The sequence below is a fragment of the Poecile atricapillus genome, chromosome 26, assembly GCF_030490865.1.
Source record: "Poecile atricapillus isolate bPoeAtr1 chromosome 26, bPoeAtr1.hap1, whole genome shotgun sequence".
Taxonomy (NCBI): Eukaryota; Metazoa; Chordata; class Aves; order Passeriformes; family Paridae; genus Poecile; species Poecile atricapillus.
In genome coordinates, this window is record NC_081274.1 from 4,210,157 (window position 1) to 4,222,299 (window position 12,143).

Sequence of the window (12,143 nt, forward strand, 5' to 3'; positions counted from 1 at the left end):
TTTGTTTTCTTTCTTGTGTCCACTCCATAACATTGAGGCTATCTGGGGCTAAAAAACTCATACAATGCTCAGGCTAGAGCAAAGAATCCTCAATCCTGCTCCAGCAATTCCCTGTTAATTGTAAGAATTGTTCCAGCACCTTTTTAGTCCTAGGAAACATTATTTCTGGTATTCCCTGGACCCTCTCTGAGTCAATTCACCACAAGCCTTCAGTCAAAATAGGTCCCAAATATTTAAACATTTTCTCCACCATTTGCCCTTTCCTTATTTTCAGATACTCAAAGCTGAAAATGAAGCCATTTCACAGAGGCTTCCTCTACCTCTTCTCCTTGTCCTCCTGACTGGATCAAGTCACCCACATCCTGCATTAAGCCAGTCCCTGGGGGTGAGGTCAATTCCTTTGATATTTCCTGCAAGGCTTGCCCCAGTCAGGCCGGTGCTTCCGTGCATCCCTGCAGAAGGACCGTCCATGTCTTGAGCATTTTCCCTTCTACCTCTTGTTGCCAGCCCAAGGCAGAATTGTATTTACATCCTCTGTGAGTGGGCAGATCCCCAGAAAGCATCTTTTGCATCAAGTTGTGAATGGCAGCAGTGTGAGGAAGGCACGTGGTTGAGGATGGTGTAAGGATCTGAGAGTGTGGGGTGCCTCGGTTTCATCATCTCATTTCTTCTTCTTGGGTCCTGCAACATTCTGTGGATTCCATTGGATTTCTTGTTTGGCAGGATAGGAGCATTCTAGGGAGCCATCCCTGGCTCCCCAAGCCGTGCGTTGAGCAGAACTCCCAGACAGGCTGTGAGCCCTTCCTTCCCTCCCTTGGAACAGGGGATTGCTTTTCCACAGCTCTTGTCCTGGTTGCTTCAGGGAAAGTTGGAGAGGCTCCATATCTAATTTTGCCAATTTCCCTGTGGCTGCCCACACTTGTGGGTTCACTTCAGCCTAGGCTCTGCCAGACATTTGACCCAGAGGTACAACAGAACCAGCCTCTGTATCACCTTTTGCAACATTAATTTGCATTCCCAATTTAGCCATCAAATCCCTTCCCAGTAAATTACAACCACAATTGTGAGCAAATAAAAGCTCCTGCATTTCAAACCCACTCCCGACATCTCCTAATAGTGGCTGAATAAAACACTTCCACTCATCTTTCCCACTTAGTGCCTTAATAATTAAAATATTCCCTAACACCTTTAGGTGTAAGATTGTGAGTGGATGGAGAGGCCCCTGTGTCCATCAGGAAAGGTCTCCTCTGGATCCAGAGCCACCCTGGATGTTCCCAAGGGCTGCAGTGTGGTGGGTCCCTGGTGGAATGGGAGCTGTGCCAGCGCTAAGAATCCGTGTCCATCAAGGGCTGGACTTGCTGGTGCTGAGGGTGCTCCTGTCTGTGCTTGCAGTGTCCTTGTGCCCTGCAGCTGGAAGGCTGATTCCTTGCCAGGGGCTGTTTGGGTGGGCTGTCCCCTGGCCAGGAGGGCAATGCCTGTGCCAGGTGCTTGTGGCCGAGGGTGTCCCCTGGGTGCTGGGGCCCCCTTGGGCCCTGGGCTTGATCCCTCAGGGGCTGTAGGAAGTGTGCCATGGCCTTTGCCTTCAGCTTGGCCTTTTGCTCATCCCTTGCTGCATTCAGCTGCTGAGCCTTTGTGAGCAAGTGCTGCAGGGGCTTCTTGTGGCCCTGCTGCAGCCCCCCTCAGTGCCTGTGGGTGCTCATCGTGTGGCAGCTGCTGAGCTTTCTGCAAAATCCTTCCTTTCTGCAGGGACCCAGCACAAAATGCTTAAAAGATCATCTGGATCCTTGCAGGTCTAATCCCCATTTCTGAGCTGTTCCTTCCTGGTGCTGGCTGTGCTGAGGCTCCCCTCCCCAGCCCGTATCCCAGAGCCGGTCCCTGTCCTGCCGCAGTGTCCAAAGGCGGCCCCCCCGGCGGGCAGGGCCGGCAGCTCCACGGGGCCGGGCAGCGGCCGGGGCGTCCCGCAGCCTCCTGGGGGCCGGGGGCCACTGCCGGCCCTGCCCGGGGGGTGCTGGGGTCAGGCAGCGCCCGGCGCTGAGCCCCGGCTGCCCCACAGCCCCGGCCCGGCCCCACAGCTCCCCACAGGCCCCCAGCCCGTGCTCCCGGTGCCGCAGCTCTGCGCCCGCTCCTGCCGCTCCCAGCTCAGAGAAACCCCCTGAAATCCTCACCTCCTTCTTTTCCTGTCCTGGAAAACTGGGATACAAAGGATCTGAGTCAGCTGGCAAATTCTGAGGATAAGGCCCTTCTGAAACACATCCCAATCCTCAGTATTTTTTTGTCTTCCTCCTCTTTTCCATCATCCTGTTTCTTACCCCATGGATTGCTCCTGCTGCTTCTTGCCTTAAGCACATTCCTGCACACTCCCCTTCAGCCAATCCCTTCCCAGCACACCAACACCATCCATCCCCTGTTGTCTAAATCCCTTCTGGACTTCCCTTATTGCCCCCCTGGGTGTCCATGTCCTTAATTCCCTCTGGGAGAATGTGCAAACGACCTCCACATGCTCCCAAGGGACCCTTCAGAGATATTTTGGGATCCTCATCTCTTTTGCTGGGACCCCATTCTGGCTTTCCCTTTTGTCCCCTCCCTGGGTGCCCTGCCTTGTTTACTCCCCGAAGATCCCACTGTAGTCACTGCTGAGATTTTCAGTGCTCTCTCCCTGCCGACTCTTGAGAGCCCCCCTGATCCGTCACTTGTCTGTCTCCTGCTCACTCTCGGGTACCCAATCAATCCCCGGTGCCGCCGCCAGCCGAGGGAGCCGATCCCCCAAACTGGGTGAGGCACCTTCAGCTGCACTCAGTGCCCGCCGGCCCGGACGGTGGAAGGAATTGCGGAGGAGCCCCAAGGTGTGTGGAAAAATTGACATCCCCAGAGGTTTCTGTCCACAAGGAAGAAAGAGGAGTCCTGTAAAAGTAATTTCATTTATAAAAAAGGGAGAGGCCATGGGACAATTTCCATGGAGTCTCTCCTGTTTTTGGCAGACACAGCCTCCTTTTCATCCTAATTTTCTTGGTCACATCTCCCTCTCCCTTTCCCCATTGGCTGAAGTACTGGAGAGGTACAGACTTCCCAATGCACCTCCTACATACCCCCTTAATATGCACCCCACTTTTGTATAGCTAAGGATATTGATGGCTGTGTTAAGTCTTTGTTGTTCTTCTGGAAGTTCTTGAATTTAGCAGGACCTTGGCTGAGCAGCAGTCTGTGTCATCAATTAATAACATTTTGTGCAGCTGATGGCTCCTCCTGTCACTTCCTTATGTCCACGTCCCTGGCCCTATGTGCAATGAGGTTGACGGGATCAGTTTGTAAAGAGCCTTTGTTGTTGTTCCTTTGCTGGGGTTCCCCCGTTTTGGGGCCATCCCCCCTGGAGCAGGGTGTCCCCCCTTGGTGCAGGCGCAGGGCTCAGGCAGGGCTGAGGCAATCAGAGCGCGCGGCGCTGATGACTCATCAGTGTCCAGGCAGAGCCGCAGCTGCCAGCGTTCCCCAGCTGGAGCCCAGCTGCGCCCCTCCCCCCCGGGCCTTGGCGCCCCCCTTGAGGGGAATTTGGGGAGGTGGGAGGGGGGAGCGCCAAGGCCGGGCCCCCCCGCGCTGTGGTGGCGGGAGCGGCTGCAGTGGGGAGCGAGTGCGGGCGGAAGCGGCCGAGAGCCCAGCGCTGCCCCAGGCCGAGCTGGCCCAGCTCCATCCGTGCCCCTGCGGTGGGATGCTGTGGGACTGGGGGGGAAGAGGGAGGCGGCAGTGGGTGCTGGGCCTGGGGGCAGGAGGAGAAGGGAAGGAGAAGCAGGGTTGAAGAACAAAATGGTCAAAGGATACACATGGGAGGAGAAGGTTGGATTGTGCAGGAGGATAAATAGTAGGAGGAAGTGGAGTGTGAGGAATAGTAGGGACACAGGAGAAGGAGGAGGAGCAGGAAGAGGAAGCAGGACAAGGTTCCACCCTCCCTGTATGTGCAGTCCCGGGAGTGTTGCCCTGGAGGTAACTGGGGAGGGGATCCACGATTTTGATGAGGCTGAATCTTGGTGTTTCTTAACTTCATTGGGCTAAATATTGGTGCTTTGTTTTTTTACAGGGGCTGAATCTTTGTATTCCGGAGGGGGTTTTGACTGAATTTGGTGCGTGGGTACTTTTTCATCATTGTTTTGATGTTTGGGCTGAATCTTGGTGCTTTGCTTTGTTACAGACACAAGATGCCCAATGAATTTCTGAGATGAACTTGGGCAAGGAGAAACCCTCAGCCCAAGGCGCTCTCCTCTCCTTTTCCTCCTAACCAGGAATTTTCCTTCCCAAACTGTGTCCAGATGGAAGAGGTGGAGGAAAAGCCCCAGAGATCCCACACAAGGAGGGGCTGCAAACCCAGCCCAGGGAGCTGCAGAGAGGAAAGATCCCCCCAGTGCCAGGAACACGGCCAGAGATCCAGCCAGAGCTCAGAGCTGGGGAAGAAGCCCCACAAGTGCTTGGAATGTGGGAAGGGCTTCAGAAAGAGCTCCCAATTGATCGAGCAACACAGGATCCACACTGGGGAAAAGCCCTACGAGTGTGGGGAATGTGGGAAGAGCTTCAGCCACAGCTCCAGCCTGTGCAAACACCAGACGATCCACACTGGGGAACGACCCTATGAGTGTGGGAAATGTGGGAAGAGCTTCAGAGATATCTCTGACCTGATGACACACCAGGTGATCCACACAGGGGAACGGCCCTACACCTGCTTGGAATGTGGGAAGAGCTTTGGGTGGAGCTCCAACCTGAGAAAACACCAGCTCATCCACACTGGGGAGAGGCCCTACGAGTGTCCCCAGTGTGGGAAGAGGTTTCAGCGCAGCTCCAGTGTCCTCCTACATGAGCGGATTCACACAGAGGAGAGGCCCTTCCGCTGCCCTGACTGCGGGAAGGGCTTCAACCGCAACTCCAACCTCACCGTCCACCGGCGCATCCACAGTGGGGAGAGGCCCTACGAGTGTCCCCAGTGTGGGAAGAGCTTCTCACAGAGATCTAACTTGACCAAACACCAACAGAGGCACCATTAAGGGAAGCCCTGCGAGTGCCGCGAGTGCGGGAAGAGCTTCGTGCGCTGCTCCAGCTCCATCCCCCATGGGAGGATCGGCGTTGGATGATCCCCAGTGACCCCCGTTGGGCAGAGCCCTGGTGATCCGTGCTCCTGGTGATCCGTGTTGGGGAGACACCTGGCTGGGAGGCTCCACATCTTCCTGGCTCCCTGTGGGCACCTGGATGAACACAGGGGAATGAAAATCCAACAGGATACAGAATGACAATGGGAACTGTTGACTTGATATCCTCCAGAACCTTTTGCCCCTGCTTCAGGAGCTGTGTGGGCAGAGAAAAGGGGATGACACCGGGCTTGGGGGGCCCCGAGGGGAGCACACACGCTCTCTGGGAGAGAGGACACGACCCCCGGGACCCCCCCTCACCTTCCTGCACAGGCAGAAGCCGAGCCCCATCTCCAGGAAGACGAAGCCCAACACAGAGACTCCAATCCCCATCAGCATCTTGCTGTGGGCAGCGTTTGACAGCATCCCTGGGGGGTCTGCAGAGGTCAGGACCCCCAAAACTTCTCACAGACCTCCCAAGCCCCTCCAAGGACCTTTCCAATATCTCCCAGCCCACCCAGGACCCTCTGAAACCTCCTTTGGAGTCACTGATTTTAAAAAATCAGGTATTTTAGAAAAATTGGAGATCTTAGCTAGAGATAGGCCTTGCTGGAACTAGTTAGAGTTAATGATTGAGTGAGAAGCAGGATTTGAGATAATGAATCTTAGACTTAGGTAAAAAATTCCTTTTCATTGTATGTGTGTTCAGCTGTGCTTATAATGAGAAAAGAGAAACTGATCAACGGGTTCAGGAAGATCACAGACCTTACATCTGGAAACCCATTTCAAAGTCACAAGGGAGGAAACTGGAGTTGTACCAAATGTCATTTGTAATGTCAACCATTGTAAAGATAGAAAGGTGAGAGTGAGGAAGAGCGGTTTTCCTTCATCTCTTGATGACCCCTCCTCACCAAAACGACCCACTCCTCAAATTAGGGAGCCCACCACGCAGGCATAATGACTTTTTAAACTCATTACCATGAATTTTAATCCAAAGTGGAGCATGGGAGGTGTTAGCATTATGAATATGTATTAGTATTAATATGTATTAGTATTTTGGATATTTAAGACTTTGGTAAATAAATAGACACTGGAATCTTTTGTCAACTTGCAGTGTGTATTAAGGGGATGACTCCTGCACTCACCCAGTGCTGTGATTAAACATCCACTTTGTAACTTTAAACTGTTGGAGAGGTTTTTTGTCCAATTACAGATTGATATTGATACTGAATCAATATCGCAATTTTTTTGTTAAATCACTGCCAGTCTCTTCCCAGCCTCCCCAGGACCCACCAGAGCCCCTCCTGTTCCTCTCAGGATCCCACAGCCCCCTCCCAATTTCCCCCCACTGCCCCAGAACCCCCAAACCCTCTCCCAGTCCCTTCCCAGCCCCACCAGGACTCATCAAGGCTCCTCCCAGTCTCTTCCCAGCTCAACCAACCTCATCCCAATCCCTGCTTTCCAATCCCCAATCTCCTTCCAGCTCCTCCAGGCTCACTCAGATCCCTCCCAGTGACACCCAGCACCCCCAAACTCCCTCCCAGTGTCCACCAGGACCCCCAGAACCCCATCCCACCCTCCCCAACATCCTTCAAACCCCTTCCCAGCCATCCTAAGCACCTCAATCCCTTCCCCAGTTTAAACCAGGCCATCTCAAACTCCCTCCCAGTTCCTCCCAGCACACCCCAATCCCCCTCTGGGCCCCCCCAGTGCCTCCCCCGCTGCCCCCGGCGCTGTGGGGGCCGGGCCGTGCCCCAGTGCCGGCTCAGGGGGTGCTCCAGGCTGACGTGCTCCACCTGGCAGCTGGAGCTGAGCCCGCATTGCCGGGGGCGGTTTCCAGCAGCACCAGGAGCTGCTGGCTCCAGTCCCCGCTGGGGAGCACGGCAGTGGCCAGCACGTGGCCCGAGAGCTGCTGCTGGCCCTGGGAGCAGCTCAGCTGGATGTGGGCAGGGGAGAAATCCATCAGGGAGCAGAGCAGGCGGCCGGGGCCGGGCTGGGAGCTCGAGGGCACCAGCGAGATGGACACGCCGGGGACATTGGGAGAAAACGGTGACAGACTGGGATCAGCTGGAGGGGAACTGGGAGAGATGGGTGAGAAGTGGTGTGGCATTGGGAGGGACTGGAAATGGACTGGGAGGGACTGGGGTGGCACTGAAAGAGATGAGAGTGGATACTGGGACACTGGAAGAGAGTGTGGAGGTTGGGGAGTGAAGTGGGAATGAACTCGGAAGAGACTGGGAACGGGCTAAAAAGGAGTGGGAGGGACGCTGGGGCCTCAGGGCGGGACTGTGGTGGCACTGGGCGGGACTGTGGTGGCACTGGGAGGGACTGTGATGGCACTGGGCGGGACTGTGGTGGCACTGGGCGGGACTGTGATGGCACTGGGAGGGACTGGGAATGAAGTGCGCGGCACTGGGAGGCCGAGTCCAGCGCGGGGCTCTCGGCTCTGTGGATCTGCCCGGCAACTGATGAGTCATCAGAGAGACGCGATCTGATTGGCTGAGGGGCTGCAGATCCACGGAGACGCGAAATGGACCCGGATGTCATTTGGGGTCACTGGGATGGACTGGGAGAGGCTGGGATGGACTGGGAGAGCCACGGGAGCCATTGGGAGGGACAAGGGGCCCCGGGGATGGGCACAAGGAAAGCTGAGGGCTCTGGGCTGATTCCCAGGGAGGTTTGGAGGAGCACGGCCGGTCCTCTCTCTGTGCCCCGAGAGCAGCGGCCCGGACAGAAAAGTTCAGGAGCGGGAGGAGGTGTTTCTCAAGATTGATTTCAATCCTCATTCTCCTGGTCTGATTTGCTCAGTCCTAAGTTCAGTTCATTTCCCCATGTCGGTCTGTTGTGCCCCTGATGGTGATCCCTGAGTGACCTCTCCCTGCCCTTGTCCCGACCCACGAGGACTTGGATTTCGTTCAGTTCAGTGGAATTCGTGGTAATTTGGGAGGAGCTGGAGCAAAGCAGCTGGAAAGCACAGTGGGCTTGAGAGGGACTGAACCAGGGCAGGAGTTGGGGCTGCCTCGAGTGAGCTCTCACAGTGTGAACCTTCATGGGGTCTTTCTAATGGAATTTTGTTGAAGTTTGACATTCATTATTAAAAAGCAGAGTCAGAAGTGGAGCTCTGCTTTCAGCTTGAAATGCGGGGATGGAACGTGGGCACTGGGACTTCCGTAACCTCAAGTTGTTCCTTGATACTGGACACTTTAGCTTTGGCAATCTGAAGCCCTTCAGCAGCAATGTCTCTGCCACCCCCTGGTTTCTGGCTCAGACCCAGCTCGGAGCTTGGACAAGGTCTGGGCTTTGTCCTCTTGAGCTTCGGGAGCCTCCCGGGAAGCACCAGCCCTCCCCAGCCCACCCTTGGTAGGACTTTTTCTTTTCTCTCTCCTGACGATTTTATCCCCAAAACTGCCGTGGGAACGTTGTATCCAAGCACATCCTCCAGTGCTGCACTTTCCTCCTGTGAATTCCCTGTGCAGGGAATGTGTCTGTGCTTTTCCCTGCTCTGTTCACTGACAAACAAACCTGAGCCCGTGGGACTGTCAGAGCTCCTTCATGCAATGAAATCAGGTTGTGTTGATCATGGCATGTTCTGGAGGAGCTTTTCTTGGTGTGTCTTGTGCTGCTGGAAATGACACAAGAGCCAGGAGGGAACAGAAGCTGCTGCTGCCCGTTGGCTCAGGGCCAGGGAACCAAGTTGTGCTCCCGTGCAGTTGGGCCCTGCTGGAAGCAGAGCCGCCTTTCCCTTGAGCAGCTCAAGCTTGTGACAGCTCCAAACAGGAAACCTCAGCAGAAAACTCTTCCTCCAAACTCAGCTGCTTTCCCTCCTGCAGCTGTTTGGGAAAGAGCCTCAAAGCACAGACTCTGCTGGGAGCCATTGGTGCATTTCCTCCCTCCCGGCAGCAGCAGCAGCTCCTGAGCCCTTCACGGGCTCCTGTCCCTTCACAAACCCTTCAGCTCCCTTTGAACTCTCAGCAGTCACTAACATATGCATTTCTTTCATATTTAAACTGCATTTAAACTTCTCTTTTTCTCTCCTCTCTATCTGTTTTAATCTCCTCTTTATCTCCTTTAATCCCATCAGCACCAGTAGGATGGGGATGGAGTCTTGGGGTGGGTGTGGGATGAACTGAGGATCCAGCAGAGAAGGGCAAGGCAGAGGGGAGAGGACTCAGCCAACCCTTCTCCTGCTCTCTCCTCCCCCAGGGTGCAGCTAAAGCAAGTCAGACTGGAAAGGATCCCACAAATGCTGTGTTCTCCTCCCTCTGAGCTTGGCTGGGGATCCTCAGCTTCAGCCTGGTGCAGTGGCTGAGATTCGCTAATTTGAGTTTTTTGGCTAATGCACTAAATAATGTGGTGGGTTTAGCGCTGGCTGAAATCTCCAGGGCACTTACTTATTTCTCACTGTGAGATGTGGATTAGGAGAAGGGCAAAATAGGCTTAAAACTTAGAAGGAATCAAGAAACTTTATTAACCGGAGTACAAGAATAAGAAACTAGAACAAAACTTTCAGAACATCTTTCCTTCCCTGACTTTTTCTTTTTTTTAACTGACAATGTAGAGATAAATCTTTGGATATTAAAACAGTATTCATTATACAATAGTTTTTCATTAGTTTTTGTAGGGAGAGTAGTTTCTTTTTGTTATGTCATGGAGAATTTTTTACAACAAACAGGTTTTGTGTTTTTTATTTTTACAAATAGCAGCAGCCTGGGAAGAAATTTTGTTATTGTGAGAGTTTTCTCATTTTTACACCCCTCCTAGAGGTGTGTCTATGGGTTATGAATTCATGGGGTGTTATTTTAAGGATGAGTTGTTTGAAGGCAAATGTTTTCTTCATCTATTTTTGTGATCATCTTTGGGAAGAGAAGTTTTCTTCTTCTCTCCCTGGGGGCAAAAGGCATTTTATTGTTTTTATTTTTTTTCTGTTCAACCTTTATGGGATTATAGTTATTTTAAAATTTGTTTGATTTCATTAATGGATGCTTTTGTTTAGATTTACAGGTTGATTTTTTTTTTTTTTTTTACTTTTTTCATGAATTAAAGGAGATATTTTCATACATCATTGCTTATTTCTATGGTTTTACTAAAAGAATATTTTTGTTTCAATTGCCATTTTATAATTTCTTTTCTATCTGAGGTTTGACTTTTTTTTTTACTGGCTTTGATGTTTTTATGGTGGTTTTTTGTGTGTTGTTACTCTGTCCTTTTCTGTCCCTGGAGAGATGAACAAGGTTTGTAGGTCTCATCTGTGTATTGAAAGGGTTAATATCTTACCCAGGCTCATAATCTTCCTAGTGTTCCAAATAAATAGTACTGTGAGGGATACATATCACAGGTGAGCACCCACTGCACAATCTGCTTTGGATTAAATCCCATCTCCATCTTCATCAGCTCACAGTCACTGTGACACTATTCCTGCATGGAAGAAACAGGCTGGGATGCCCCTTTTCTGCTTTTGGTCCTTTTTTTGGCAAATGAAATATTCTATTTGAAAACATTCAAACCCTGGAGTTTCTTTCTATTTTCCCCTGCAAATGCTGCCAGCCGAGGTTCCCAAGTGTCTGGTTCGTGTTTGTGTGCACAGAGCAAAGGTGTCAGCCTGTGTCCGTGGCCCGGGTGTCTGTCAATGTCCATTGAAGCAGACGGCTGGAAGGGGGCTCTGCCCGCCCTGCGCTGCTCCGGGGCTGGGGCTGGGCTGGCAGAGGCTGCAGAGCGCTCTGAGAGGCACCGCCTCAGCCCCGGCCAGCATCTTGTGCATGGTGGCACCGCCTCAGCCCCGGCCGGCATCTTGTGCATGGTGGCACCGCCTCAGCCCCGGCCGCCATCTTGTGCATGGTGGCAGCTCTGAGGGCTGTGCGAGGGACGCTCTTCCCCAGCGCTGTTTCGCATCCTTTCCTTTCCCGGGATGGCATTTGGAAATGTTTCTTTGGCCCTATCAATACACAACTCACTGTCTTACTCACTTCATGCTTAGAAGGTTCAAAGAAAAAAATTAAAAGCATAGTATGATTATGATGCAAAATTGTAGCCAAGAAAACAGTACTCCATAGTGTAGGGCCTACAGAGCAGGGATTTGTTTATTCAATGCCAGGAGTGAGGGGGAAAGCTCCACCACAAACTCACTTGTCCATTCTTTGCACAGGACAGGCTTTTAAAATTTTTTAACTTAATGGGCACATTCTACTTTCCTAAGCTTCATATTTTCTAATTCCGTGATTATGGAAGCCCTTGTAGCAGGGCTCTGCGTGAGGAGGTCGTCAACGTCATGATGGTCATTTTGGATGAAGGCTCAGAAGCTAACTGAATTCAAAAGCCCTATTTGTTATACTTCAACACTTTCCTTTTCTGGGAATTCAACACAAACTTATAGTCAATAAGTTCTGCAAGTGCTCTTGCTGCGTGATGCCACATTGTGTCTTTCATTCAGCAATTAATGAAGAAAACACAAATTGCCTACTGAGACCCTTCTGCTCCCTTCCAAATCACTACTCAAGAACAAGCCTCAGGCACATGCCCATAGTCCCTCTCTGCCAGCAGCTCCGAGCTGCATTGCACAGTGCTTGCTGTGCCCCAGAGAGCACAAAGCATGCTGGCCTGGTGCCCCTGAATATTTCTGCAAAACCCTCTGCATTTCACACCTTTGCTCTGGCTCAGTGCAGAGCTCCAGGATTGCAGGCGCTTGGTCCCAGAGCTGTGTGAGGCACTGGCTCGTGCAGATGTGCCCTGACTTGCTGTCACTGCCTCACGCTGGGCTCGGTTCCCCTGGCAGAAATGCCGTGCCTGAAGGACACTGCCCTGTGCTGGAGCCTGCGGAGCAGCCCGGCTCCCTCCCCCTGTGCCCAGAGTGCTGCACACACTGCTGACCATTGCCAGGAGTTCCAGGGCAGGCGGCAGAAGAGCAGGAATGGTCAGGCAGGGCACCAGCCCTGGGCTGCTCTTTGCCTTTCTCTCCTCCTGTGCAGACTCCAGACAGCCCATGGCACCAGTGTGTGCTGTGCCCAGCACGGCGCCGCTTCCCCTCAGGAGCAGCCAGCTGCCAGC

General features: G+C 52.8%; 1 pseudogene; it reads left to right on the forward strand.

Moving 5' to 3' along the window:
- The window catches only part of LOC131588452 (zinc finger protein 208-like), a 443,404-nt pseudogene that overhangs the window by 306,049 nt on the left and 125,212 nt on the right, over positions 1–12,143 (forward strand).